Raw genomic sequence first — 14,500 nt, 5'->3', positions numbered from 1 at the left:
GTTGCAATGGCTGTGTGTGCGACCGGGTTTTGTTTGGTCAGTGCATATGTGTGATTGTCAGCCACATCATTTCTCAGGCCCAGTGTCAGACATCTAGACAGTCCCTTCCCACTCCCTGTGGGGCGAGCATGTTTCAGTGTGAGCTTGCTGGGCCATGTGGGTGGGTGGGGATTGTCTGTGACTGCAACTCCCATCATGCTCTTGGATACACCCCCCTTCCCAGCATGCCCATACTTCCTCCCTCTTGACTCTGCTTCCCTGTGAGGGGGTGTGACAGCAATGGCAAGATGGCTGACTGTGAAGTCCTGGTGTTTGTTGTTGCCCAGTTCCCAGCATGGCCTTGTGCTCCTCACAACAGAGCCCAGTGTCAGACATCTTGAAAGTCCCTTCCCACTCCCTGTGGGGCGAGCATGTTTCAGTTTGAGCTTGCTGGGCCATGTGGGTGGGTGGGGATTGTCTGTGACTGCAACTCCCGTCATGCTCTTGAGGTTCCGTGAGAATCTGACTGACATTTTGGGTATGTTCGAATATGGACGAGTTTGGTATCTACGAACCGCAAATGACGAGTTTAGTGGGTGTACGCATTTTCGCTACGCTACTATGTATGGTTCGCCTCATTCTTGAGTATGTCCATCTGAACCCTTGGGTTCCATTTTAGATACGACGTCCATTTTGTCTCTTGCCCTCAAGTAGCCAGCGAACGGACACTGTCCGCTTCGTGACCCTGGGATTCCCAAGCTTTCGTGGAGGACACATGTTCCTTTGAAGGTGTCTTTTATGGTGAGGGGGCTGACACGGCAAAGGCAGATGGCCCCGCTTAAGGCTCATCTTGCCATGCCGTTTATTGTTTCAGTCGTGCATACATTAGGCACGAGTTCTTTGATCCTGCAATCAAGTTTCCGTTATTGCTCTCTACACTGTTTTCTAAACTGTTGTACATCCATATCTTTTTCCGTTGCATCTGTTTCTGTCCCTTCCTCTAATTCGTTATGGTCAGAATGGAATGTGCTTAATGTGCTTTTACAGTTGGGAACCGGCAATGCTGCTGTAATTATGTTTCGGGTTTCTGAAAACATGAATGCGACCTATTGAAGTTTATTATGGGAACTAAGCTGTAACCTTTTGTTCGCCATGCTGAGCAATGACGAAAATGTGTATAAAAGGAGCGATCCACTTGTGCAATTTGAAGCAGTCTCTCAGAACCTACACGTTGTGTACTTCTTGCGATTTCTGTATCCCTGCAGTGAATAAATGCTGATCTTTGATGCCGCAGGAAGTGTCCCGTGTCTCTGTGTTTTGTACGCCGGAACAGGTAACCCACGAAGGTTTCAGGTGTTGTCCCCTGGCACCGCTGGGCCTTAGAATAGCCCAGTCCTTCAGTTGGCGCCCAACGTGGGGCGACATCAGCGGTACCGGTCCAAAGCCCGACGATCGTGAGGAACTTCGTGTGAAATCTCCGAGGGAAGGTGCACCCCGCTTCATCGATCCAGTTGTCGAAATAAGTGGCCCGAAGACTTTTCCCGCGAAGATTCCCGCCTCCTGACGGCTGCGACGGACTGATGCCCTGACTGTCGACCTGTTTTGGCGCCTGGCGTAGTCCTTTGTACGGCGAGACGATAGACGGGCCTTCCTGGTGACGCCATTGCTCTTTCAGTTAAGTATTTGTGGGTCGCTCCCAAAGTAGACTTGGTTGTTTGCATGGTTCCATTGCATTTTTGGTTCTTAGTCATTGGTTCTTAGTTGTTGGGTTTTATTTGACAATTGCAATTGCCAAAAACCGAGGGTCTTGCATTTTTTTGCGAGGACATCGTAATTCGATAGCCCTTGAAGTTTGTAAACTCGGTTAGTGTGCACGATGCCTGGCCGTAGTACTTTGTTTGGTTTCTTTAAATGTTGCAGCACGGATTCCCGACTAGAGGATTCATGTCTGATACCTCCAGTTGGAACTCCAATTTATGAGCTCTATAGTCGCCATGGAGTAGGTCCTATCGTATATAATGAATATTGGATTCGCTATACTAAAAATGATGGTGTTCTTAGTTGGCCACCACATGGTAGTTTCGAAACTGCAATATTGGATAATCTTGAAACTAAATTGTTTAAAAAGAAGGCTAGGCCAGCCATGTTTGATTCCTTTCGGTTATGGCGTAAAGAGGCCAAGCAGAAAGAAATTAAACAGTCTAAGAAAAATAAGAGAGAAGGTGTTATTGCGGTGATGCGAAATGCAGACCAGTATCAGCGAGACAAGGATGAAAAGGAGCAGGAAGTTTCTGCTAGATTGCATCATATGGCGGTGGATAAATGTTATCCGGTTTTACCGTCTGGTCCTGATAAGACGGGAGAAGAAACGGTCGAGGATTCCTTATTGTCTTATCTATTGAAATCACCACCTCCCTATGCACCAGATACTGTGGGTCCTGTGATTCCTCCTGCTCCCCAACCTGCTGTCTTGGTGGCTGCTGGACAGCCTGTTGTTCCTCCTGTTCTTCCGAATCCTCTTGTGCCGCAAATTGTTCATCCTCCGTTACCCGCTCTTTTCCCTATTGCTCCTTTGCCTGTACCTCTTCAGCCTATTGTTACCACTACTCCTGCTATCTCGACTACTTCTACTAGTTCTACGGTTACCCCTAATGTAGTTACTCCTGTGCTTCTTTCTTCTTCCCCATCTGTTCGTAGTCGCATATTTAATGCTGTCGCTAATCTCTATTCTCCGCTTTTTGGGCCGATACTTGGGTCCGATCTTTCTGATGTCTCTCAGAGGCGTAGTCAAATTCCTGATGGTAGAGAACGTGAGTCGTTGGTAAAACTGGCGCGTAAATGGATTAGTTATCCTGCGAAGTACACTTCGCGTATAGTTTTCGAGACATTTTCTCAGTTTAATGAGCCCACACAAAGATTTGTGTACGAGGAAATGTGTAAATCTTTGCGAGAAAAGTGGGATACTGATGCGGTAGACAATGTACCGCCCGAGATTACTGAACTTCAGAATCACTTTTCGAGTGGTATGATTGTGGGTAGTAATGTCCGACATGCTTTAGAGCGTTTGTTATCTTTTCGGTCTGCGGTATCACCTCGAGCATTGTTTAAGGACGAAGCTGAGGAGCGGATGGCACAATCTGGTCAGTACCCTATGCGGGAAGTTCCCCCAGTGTGGATGCCAGGTGATGCTGCTGCTAACCCTGCCATTCCACCACACTTTCAGAGAGTTTGGATACACCTCCCCTGGAAGCGATCGGAAGTTTTGCAGGTGAAGCAAACTTTGCCTGACCCCCGCAAAAATCCGGCAGGTTATTATAAGGAGTTATCCCAACTAGTGGATGCTACTATTATGAACCTTGCCGATATTGACATGTTGTTCGGTAATGTAGTACCTCAACCGATTTGGGCAAAAATCCGCCAAGAGAATCACGTAGCCGAGTTAGGCGGTGATTGGGCTGCTCTTGCTGCGGCTGACGCACGGCAAGTTGGTGGGGCTAAACCTGAACAGCTCATTGAGAATCTGCCCCAGAGGATAATTACGCTTATGAAGACACTTATGCCGGCAATAAGAGTTAACTGGGATAAACTGTCCGCGTGTAAACAAAAGAAGGACGAGAGTGTCTCCGATTTCTTTACGAGATTTGAGGAGGCATTCATTGATCACAGTGGTCAGGATATGAGCACTGAGGGAGGTCAGCGACTGTTTGTTGATAAATTTGTATCGAATCTGCTGCCTGAACTAAGCAACAAATTGAAGAATTCTGAAAGTTTGTGGGCTGTTTCTACCACTGCTCAAATATTAGCTACGGCCCAATACTACGAAAATAGAGAGAAAGAAGAAAGCGAACGTGCAGATAAGAAAACGAAGGATCTTAAAACTAAGGTCTTATTGCAGCAAGCGTATCCCCCGCGCTCGAATCAAAATGATTTGCAACAGCAAAATCGATTACAATCACAGTTTTCTAGGTCGCAGTCACGTACCGACTCCCCTACACCGCAAACTATGTTGGGGTATAATCAATGCGCCTATTGTAGGGGTGAGGGTCATCTGAAGTTTAATTGTCCAGTTTTGCGTGACCGAAACAATGGTGTTTCGGCACGAGGAGGTCGTAGTGGTCCTCAACAAGCATCACGTGGTAGAGGTCGCGGTGTTACTCAGAATCAGAATGAGCGTCTTGCCACTTCAGCAGACTCGCAAAATTGCTTTGATCGGCGCGATTTATCGGCTGGTAGATCTGCACAGTATCATGTGGACGACTATTATGTCGAGCATGATGTTGCTGCTGATGGTCATTATTAGGACAGCCATAGACAAAGAAAGGGAGTGGTATCGGTTCCGGTTGATCAGAGAGGGCCTTACGTTACAGTTGCCACAATGGGCGTAGTTGAGCCTTTTCTGTTGGATACTGGTGCAGCGAAAAGCTCCATCATGCATTCGAAACTCCCTGGCGCGCCTTTGTCTGGCTTAACAAATGTTTCCGTTGGATTCTCTGGCGCCCCCGTTAGCAATCTAGTTTCTAGCCCCTTACAATTGGGTCTCGTGAGTTAGAAGCTCCTTTGCTTTTGACTACTGGTTGTGGTGAGAATCTTTTGGGCCTGGATTTGTTGAAGCGGTTATATGCGACTTTGTACTGTTCTCCTGCGGGAGTGGAGCTTACGTTGGGTCAGAAAGTGATCTCTCCTATGTATTTGTCGACTGGTAAGCTCCCACCGGAATTGAGTTCTCTTCCTAAGTCTTTGTGGGCGACGGGTCCCAACGGTGTGGGCCTGTTGGATATACCGCCTTATGTTGTTCAATTGAAACCAAATGTGCGCTTACCACGCATTCCCCAGTATCGTATCTCTCTTGATGGTGAGCGAGCACTATTAGCGATCATTTACGAATTGATCGATAAGGATGTCATCGGAGAAACTCGGGGTAACGTGTATAATAGTCCTGTGTTACCTATTTTGAAACGAACTGATCCATCTAAGCCTCCTGTGTATCGTTTTGTTATTGATTTAAGAGAGGTAAATAAAATTGTGATTCCACAGTTCCCCGTAGTGCCCGACATTACGGCTTTGCTAACTCTGATTCCAGCTTCTGCATCATGGTTCTCGGTAATCGATCTGAAGAATGCCTTCTTTAGCATTCCAATTGCTGAGGACAGCAGAGATCTATTTGGTTTCTCGTTAGGTGGTCGCAGTTTCAGGTTTAAACGCGCACCTCAGGGCTACTGTGAGAGTCCATCGATCTATAGTCAAGCGCTTAAGAGCCAACTTGATGAGTTTGTGTTACCGCCTGGTGCGGCCTTGATTCAGTACGTTGACGATCTGTTGGTAGCTGCTGACACTGAACAGATTTGCAAAACTGCTACAGTATCGCTGTTACAGCATCTATGTGACTTACATCACAAGGTGTCACCCTCTAAATTGCAATATTGTTGTCAAGAAGTAACCTATCTCGGTCACTTATTGTCAAAGGAGGGAAGAAGGTTGACCCCAGAAAGAATTGCAGCGATTGCTCGAATGACGGTGCCAACAACTCAGGGAGATGTGCGTGCCTTTCTAGGTATCACGTCATACTGCAGACAGTGGATCCCAAATTTTTCACTGTTAGCGAAGCCATTGATAGCTCTCACGTGCAAGGATGTTTCGACTCCTTTGCCATGGACGGAAGAATGTCAGAAAAGTTTTTCTGAACTGCGTGACGCGTTGTGTTCGGCTCCTGTGTTAGGTACTCCTGATTACAGTAAGCCATTTACACTATACGTTCACGAGAGAGAAGGTTGTGCGTTGAGTGTTTTAACGCAACAATTTGGTGGTAAGCAGCGTCCATGTGCATATTTTTCCTCGACCTTAGACCCGGTAGCTAGAGCGTTGCCGAGTTGCTTGAGGGCGACAGCGGCAGCTGCGGTGTCTATTCGACAATCCGCAGGTCTGGTTATGGATAATACGCTCACAGTGATGGTTCCGCATGCAGTTGACACTCTCCTGAATCATACAAAAACTCAACATCTGACGAGTGCAAGGTTGTCCGGTTATGAGTTAACACTTTTGGCAAGTCATATACAGATCAAGCGTTGTAATGTGCTGAATCCGGCGACATTGTTGCCGATTAATGTGGAATCCAATGATGTACCACCACATGATTGTTATTTACGAACTGAAGAAGAAACGAAGGGTCGTGTGGACCTGAAAAACACTCCATTGATAGACCCCGATGGCACTTTGTATGTTGATGGTTCATGTTTTAAGTTGCCGAATGGTGATGTGACGACTGCGTATGCTGTAGTGACGCTGAGTACGGTTGTGGAAACAGCGAGATTGAGTCAGAATTCAGCGCAAGCGGCAGAGTTGATTGCGTTAACGAGAGCGTGTGTCTTGTCTAAGGGAAAGCGAGTGAATGTGTTTACTGACAGTCAGTATGCATTCGGTGTTGCACATAGCTTTGGCCGATTGTGGAGAGAGAGAGGATTTATGACATCGCATGGTACGAAGATCCAACACGGACAGCGTGTGAATGATCTTTTGGATGCACTTACATTGCCTAAACAGGTGGCGATCATTAAATGTAGTGCGCATCGAAAGATTACGGATGATGTTGGTCGTGGTAATGCATTTGCGGATGAGATTGCTAAGGAAACGGCTAAGAATCTTGCGTCTCGAATGTATGTTACGAGTTCAGTGAGGTGGCCGACGGAGACTGGTATGTGTGAAGACACTGTTGAGAGCGTGAAAGCACTTCAGAACGAGGCCACTAAAACTGAAAAGACCAAGTGGAAAGAAAGTACGGGAAAGTTAGATACCTATGGATGTTGGGTTGACTTGTCAGAATGTCAGAGGTGGATGTTACCGGATGCATATGTGCTAGCCGTTGTGACTATGGCTCACGGCTTGTCACATATTAGCGCGAAAGGTATATGTAAGCTATTGTCTCCTGTATGGAAGAATGATGGTATCGCTAAATGTGCTGAGAGAGTGGTTAAGAATTGTATGGTGTGTTTGATGTACAATCCTGGCAAGGGCACTCCCACTCCTCCTGGCCATTTTGCCCCTCCTACATGTCCCATTGAGGTTATCCAACTGGACTTCATCCATATGGAGAGATGCAATAATCTGAAGTACGTTTTGGTTGTGGTTTGTGCGTTCTCCAGATGGATAGAGGCCTATCCTCTCAAGGATAATACTGCCTTGTCCACAGCGAAAGTCCTACTGAAGGAATACTTTCCTCGGTATGGAATGCCATGGATTGTGTGGTCAGATAATGGAAGTGAGTTTGTGGGAAGTGTGATGCAGAGTGTGTGTAAGGGCCTTGGAATTCGACAGAAATTCCATAGCGCCAATCATCCTCAGGCAGCGGGTTTGGTTGAAGGGTACAATGGTACTCTGAAACTGAAACTTGCAAAAATACAAGCTACGACTGGTTTGTCATGGCCTGATGCTTTGCCTCTGGCTCTCTTGTCAACCAGGGCGACTGTGCACTCTCGAGTAGGGCTTAGCCCATATGAGATTGTGTTCGGCCGCCCTGCAAACATTTGGGGAGTCCCGAGGCCTAAGGCCTTTGATAGCCTTGAGTATCCAATGTTAATTGACTATCTTCATGATCTGACTGCTAAACTAAGGTTAATTCATCAACAGGTCTTTGAAGCTTTACCGGCACAGACAGAGGGTCCTGGACATCGGCTCCAACCGGGTGACTGGGTTGTTACCTGCAATTTTGGCAGAAAACGCAATCTGGAGCCGAGATTTGTGGGCCCTTTTCAGGTGCTGCTGGCAACAAGGACTGCAGTTCGGTTGGAAGGCAGGAAGAACTGGGTGCATGCCACCCATACCAAAAAGGTTTCGATCCCTTCACCAGCAGATAATTGGGTGAGAACTGGTATTGCGACAGCGGAAACTGAGACTCCTCTACGTTACGTGCCGTTTAGCGATGCTCAACCTGTAGTAGACAATTCATTGCAGCCGAACACATCTGTTGAGTCGTCAGTTTTGGAGAACTCGAGGTCTGAATTGTCATCTGATCGATTGAACATTGTTTCACCAACTGAACAATTATTTGAAGAGCAGACTCGACCTGGAAGATGTCGATATTTTCTTCATTCACATGACAAAGACTAATAATTTTTTCTATATTTTCCTTTACTGTTGCCACGAACATTAAGCTTATTTTTGAGTTTCCTTCTACGTGCATTCTTTTACAGCTAAGAGATTTTAATTAAGTTGGATGTTTGTTTAAGAAAACCTATCATCTGGGTTAACCGTAGGGCCGTGCGGGTACTTCCTTCTGTTTAGCAGGTTCCTGATACTAGGTCAGTTACCTTTTGTCGATTCCGGGGAACTCCTGGGGATTGATAATTGCTACTCAGAACGGAGTGCGTCAAGAACGTACGGACGGTTTTTAGAGGATGGCGTTCTCTAAGCTGTTGGAAGTAGAAAGGATGTCGGCGCAAAGATCAAAATTGCATAAGATTGTACGAACGAAATGTTTTTTGTTTCAGGTATTTCTACTGTTTCTGACTGTTTCTATGCTATTGGTGGGCGGAGTGTATTTTGGGATACAGTCGTTATTGCCTTCTGTTTCACCTACCTTTTCTCCTAAACTGAGTTCCATTACTACTGTTTCTCCACATTCCTTTCATCCTCTGCCCCAACATGAGCAGGTTAGACGTGCGGAATTCATGAATAACTCCTTTGTTCAACTCCTACATCAGCATCAGTTGGTGATGAATACTACCAACTGTTGGGTGTGTGGGTTAATGCCACATACCATGGATAGAGGTATTCCGTATTTGGTTCTTCCTTATAGTTCCCAGGGGTCAGCTCGAGCATTCCAAACTATGTTCCGTAGTGCACTAGATTCCTACCCCAGTCGAAAGCCACGTTCCGCGAACTTTGGTCCTGGTCCGTACCACAAGCCTTTGGCGATAGCGATTGCTGATCTCGATCGAGATATTTTTGATGTATCGCTTATTCCAGATGCAGAGATTCAAGCATATAAAGATCTGAGTGAGGCTGAGTATAGTATGTCAGTGGGTGATAGACAGCTCAAGAGCTCGTCTCCAATATGGATCGTACCCCACCTCGGTAATTTCTGCTTGAAAGGTCTTGGTCGAAATCCGAGAGCCCAGCTTGGGGACAGTGCTTGTACTGACACGTACGTTCTACCGATGCTCTCTTCCCCTGTTTTCCTGACTGCCAAGGGTACCTGTTTCGTATGTTATGAGCGTGCATATACATGGTTGCCCCGTGACTTCTCGGGAACCTGTTATATTGCGAATCTTTTGCCACCGACTTTTACAGTTGCCTCCGACTATCATAAAACTAGAGTTGTGAGAGGCGTTGTCAGCAAAGAAGACACTGCGGGTCAAGAAGCAGGAGACTTCTTTAAGGGTTTCTTGCCGTTTTGGGGACCTATGGTTAATAGTAGGAACCTGAGACAGTTGACCCGTGTGGTAGAATTTGTTAGGGTCAGCTGTCAGGACCATGCTCAATCCCTTGTACATACTGAGCTATAATACACCTTTAGGTACCTTTTGTTGTTTCTGCCTTTTATTATTTTCATTTCTGTTGTATGGCACTAATGGGGGTCTGATTTGTCACCTTGTACCCTTTCACGATCCATTTGTAGGCTTTTGTATGATGATTGACTCAATGACTTTGCTCGGATCTTTTTCACATGGTGCTGCACTGAACTGTTGTCAAAAACATTCTTATTGCCCTATTTGCATTGTGCACGTGTAGCTGTTCATGTTCGATTCACAATTGTACAATCACGTTGCCGGTTTGTCAGTTGACACGGGCTGGAGGCAACATGTGCATCTGCTTTCCTGCATCCTACACGTGAAACCCCTGGTGCACGTTCCGGCGCCGGTAACCGCGAGGCACGTGTACGCGGTGTGCTAAGAACCCCACCCAATCAAAAAACTATTTAAACCCCTTGCAAGCGTGAGCCGCCGCTTGCGCTCGTTACGATCTACCCGCTTACCTGAAGTCAGAAGTCATCGCGTCTTCTGCTGGAGCTCCCGTCCTGGAATCCTCGTCCTTCGGTTTCTTCCTGCTTCCGGATCCAGGGGGCAGGTTCCGGTCCTCACCTGCTTGTCTTCCCCCTCGGCAGTAAACAGAAATCCCAGCTTGCTCGATCCTGCTTCAGTTCTTAAAGGAGCCACGTTCTAAAAAACGGAGAAGAAAAGAGACACAGTGAGTTAGTGTATTTGCGCAAATCCACTCAGACAATTCAAGTAAGTTCATATTCTTTCCTTATAAGAAAACGAGGATAAATAAGATCAAGACTTATCTTTGTGAAAGCCTTCTTCAGCCAGGCGAGAACTTCTTGATAAAAACCTGGAAAGGAAAAATAAAGGACTTTAAGGAAAAAAAGCCAAGAACAAGAACACTTAAGCATACAGTTATTTTTCCTTGGTAATCAGAGTTGTGATTACATAAATGTGCAAATACATATATATATATGTAGAGATTTAGACGTTCAAAGGTGTTTGGAGTTGAGTTAAGTGTGTTTTGCTTATTTTGCAGAGTACAGTATTATTCAGTACACAGAAAGGTTGACATATTTATCAGGAAACGTTCTGGCAGCTCTAAGACCAGAATGAGAGGTATATAAATGTTATATGCGATTATTAGTTACAGTTAGATTTTATTTTTTACATTTCAAGATTTATAATTGTATATTTTGTGTCTTGCTGTTCAGAGGGAAGAGACTTCAGAGGCGACTGAATCCTCACAACGCAGTAGAAGAGTGGCGTGTTTGTCTCTCTCTCTCTCTTTTATTATTTTGTCCACTTCCCCCTTCCCTTAAGCGTTTGCAGTCAGTAAACCACATTTGTAGTTGGTTTGCTGGAGGTAAGCTCTTGGGGGCAGCCGAGAAAAATCTTCACGTCTCTCAAGGTGACACCCCCGGCTTCAGGTGAGTGAAGGTTTGACAGAAGCGCAAGCCTTTACTACCTAAGGGGTTTTGAGAGACATGGATTTGGAAGACGAGGGAATAGATAGTTGTGCTATGACTCAGGCCTTAGAAGAAGATGTTAAACAAGATCACACCTTCACTGATATGATGCAGAAGATGCAGTTAGAAATTAATAAGTTAAAACAAGAAAATCTGGAGTTGCGACAGGAAGTAGTACGTTATAAGCCAAGAGAGTCTTTATGGGGAGCACCCTTTACGCCTTCTGTTCCAAGATTTTTTGAATCAGATAAAAAGACTCGATCTTTTAGAGGTGGTTTGGATTCAGATTCTAATGCATCTCAGCCAGTACAAGTTACAGTTTCAGTTCCTAACGTAGTTCCACTATCTGCTCCAGAGCGTTTCTTTGGGGATACTAATAAGTTTGATGTATTTATTAGTCAATGCCAGTTACATTTCATTTGTAAGCCGCAGTTGTTTCCCAATGACGCAACCAAGGTGGCTTTTGTGCTTTCTTATTTAGGAGGTACGGCGGCCAATTGGTCTATACCCTATGTCAATAGGAATGATCCCATTTTGCATAACTGGCCTCAGTTCAAAGACACTATGACTAGATTGTTTGCACGGCACACGTACATTCAGGCCAGTGATAACGAATTGCTGAATCTAAAACAAGGTAAATCAGATTTGTTAACCTATGTTACAGCTTTTAATAGGTTGCTAACTGAGACTCAGTGGCCAGAAGAAAAGCGCACCTCTTTGTTTTATAGGGGCTTGCGAGACGACTTAAAGGACGCCTTGGCACACATTGTAGATCTCCCCGAAGATTACTCCGAGTTTGTAGATCTGGTGGTAAAATTAGATCATCGTTTGGGGGAACGAAAGGGAGATAAAACACGGTATGAGCCAAGATTTACAGTTGTGAAACAGGACAAAAAAGAGTCTGAATCAAAGGCAACAGAGGGTGAACCTATGCAAATTGGTACTATAAAAGGGCCTTTGACCATAGAGGAAAAAGATAGAAGACGGAAATTGAATTTGTGCTTATATTGTGCTCGATCTGGACATTTTGCAAAAGAATGTCCAAATAAACCGAAGGGTCTTAAAAAGGTTACTGCCCTCACACAGAGTATTTCAGAACAGGAAAACTAGACAACTCGTCAAGGAGGGAGGTCACTTGTTCGAGTAGGAATCCTGTACAGATCTCCAAAATAACCAACATGGTGCCCAAAATACCACGACATTTTGTTATCCAAGTAGTGTTAATTATTAGCACTCATCTGCGTCATTCAATTCCTGTTTTGTTGGATTGTGGGGCAACTGGTAATTTCATAGATATTAAGTTGGCTCAAGGTTTACAAATTCCCACAGAGTGGAAAACTCACCCAGAAACAGTATGTGCAGTGGATGGTTCTGCACTCTCCTCAGGCATGATAACAAAGAAGACAAGTCCACTTGTTATGGTTTGTCAGAATGGCCATACTGAAAAAATATCCTTTGATTTAATTGACACACCTACTTTTGGTCTTATTTTAGGGGTGCCATGGTTATCTTTACATAACCCTAAAATAAATTGGTCTTCCAGAACGGTGACCTTAGATTCCTCTCATTGTAGGGAATTATGTTATCAGGAAGCATCAAATGAGTTTATGACAATCTTACATTGTGCAAATACAGTAACATCGATTCCTAACATTCCACCTGAATATCAGGATTTTAAGGATGTTTTTGACCCTGTAAAAGCCGCCTTTTTACCACCACATAGGTCGTATGACTGTCGCATAGATCTCATACCTGGAGCACCTCTACCTAGTAGTAGAGTTTATGCTCTCACTGAAGAGGAAACTAAATATTTGAGGACATATTGGGACGATCTTTTACAATCAGGGTTTATTAGACATTCCACATCACCAGTATCCTCGCCATTATTTTTTATACCAAAACCTGACGGCAGTCTTCGCGCTTGCATTGATTATCGCGGATTAAACAAAGCAACCATAAAAAATAAATATCCGTTGCCATTGATACCTGTCTTGTTAGATCAGTTGCGTAATTCTACCATCTATACAAAGTTAGATTTAAGAGGGGCTTACCATCTTGTTAGAGTGAAAGAAAATGATGAATGGAAAACTGCTTTTAAAACTAAATTTGGTCTGTTCGAATACACCGTGATGCCATTTGGCTTGTGTAATGCGCCTGCGGCATTTCAATATTTTATAAATGAAGTGTTGCATGAGTTTCTTGATGTGTGTGTGATTGTCTATATTGATGATATTTTAATTTATTCAAAAAATAAGGAACAACATATCCACCATGTCAGAGCAGTCTTAAACAAACTACTGGAAAATCATTTGTTCGCAAAATTGGAGAAATGCATCTTTAATGTAGATACAGTTGACTTTCTTGGCTATTGCTTGTCACCTGCAGGAATAATGATGGACCCTAAAAAGGTGAGCGCTATTCGAGAATGGCCTGAACCCACGACTCTTAAAGAAGTGCAAAAAGTTTTGGGGTTTGCTAATTTTTATAGGCGCTTTATTCCTCAGTTTGCGGAAACGGTTGTGCCTCTTACCAAGCTTTTACATAAGGGGCAGATATTTTCCTGGTCTGATCAAGCAGCCCAAGCATTTGAATCTCTAAAACAAAAATTCACCTCTGCTCCTCTGTTAAAACATCCAGACCCAGACTTTCCATTTTTTGTTGAGGCAGATGCCTCACAGGTGGCGGTCGGAGGAGTCCTTTCTCAAAGAGATGCTCAGGATGGACAGTTGCATCCTGTAGCTTTCTACTCTAAAAAATTACTTCCTGCGGAGCAGAATTATACTGTGGCTGAAAGGGAGCTTTTGGCTATAAAACTGGCATTCACAGAATGGAGACATCATTTGATGGGGACAAGATTCCCTGTCACTATTTTTAGTGATCACAAAAATTTACAGTTTTTTAGCTCTGTAAAAGCATTAACTCCACGACAAATGCGTTGGTTGAACTTTTTTAGTGCTTTTGATTTTGTGATCACATATAGACCAGGTACTCAACAAGTACAATCAGATGTCTTATCCCGATATGGGTATACACAGGAATCGAAAAAAGATCGGACAGGACCTCCTATTATCCCTCCACAAAAGATAGTAGCACCATTGGTTCAACAAGGATTTCTTACCAAATTACGTGCTGAACATTTAAAAATTGATGCACAAAGTTGGTTGAAAGATCCTAACCATTCGATACAGGATGGTTTGCTCTACAATAAAACTATGTTGTTGGTGCCTACCAAAGAATTACAAGATATAGTAGTGGCATGGCATCATGATTCTTCACTGGCTGGTCATCCAGGATATCAAAAGACGCTAGATAGTTGTAAGAAACATTTCTGGTGGTCTTCTATGATTTCAGATGTTAAAGACTATGTAAGTGCTTGCGCTATTTGTGCTAGGAATAAATCTTTGCATAAGGCTCCTATGGGTTTATTACAACCCTTATCTACTCCACCCTATCCTTGGCACACAATCAGTTTGGATTTTATAACCGGTTTATCTAGATCTAACGGTTATACAACTATCTTGGTAGTTGTAGATTATTTGTCAAAAATGGCGCATTTTATACCATTGAAAAAACTCCCAA

This window comes from Triturus cristatus, chromosome 11 (genome assembly GCF_964204655.1).
Source record: "Triturus cristatus chromosome 11, aTriCri1.1, whole genome shotgun sequence".
Lineage (NCBI taxonomy): Eukaryota > Metazoa > Chordata > Amphibia > Caudata > Salamandridae > Triturus > Triturus cristatus.
The sequence above is the reverse complement of the archived record's forward strand: the minus strand, read 5'-3'. Positions refer to the sequence as shown.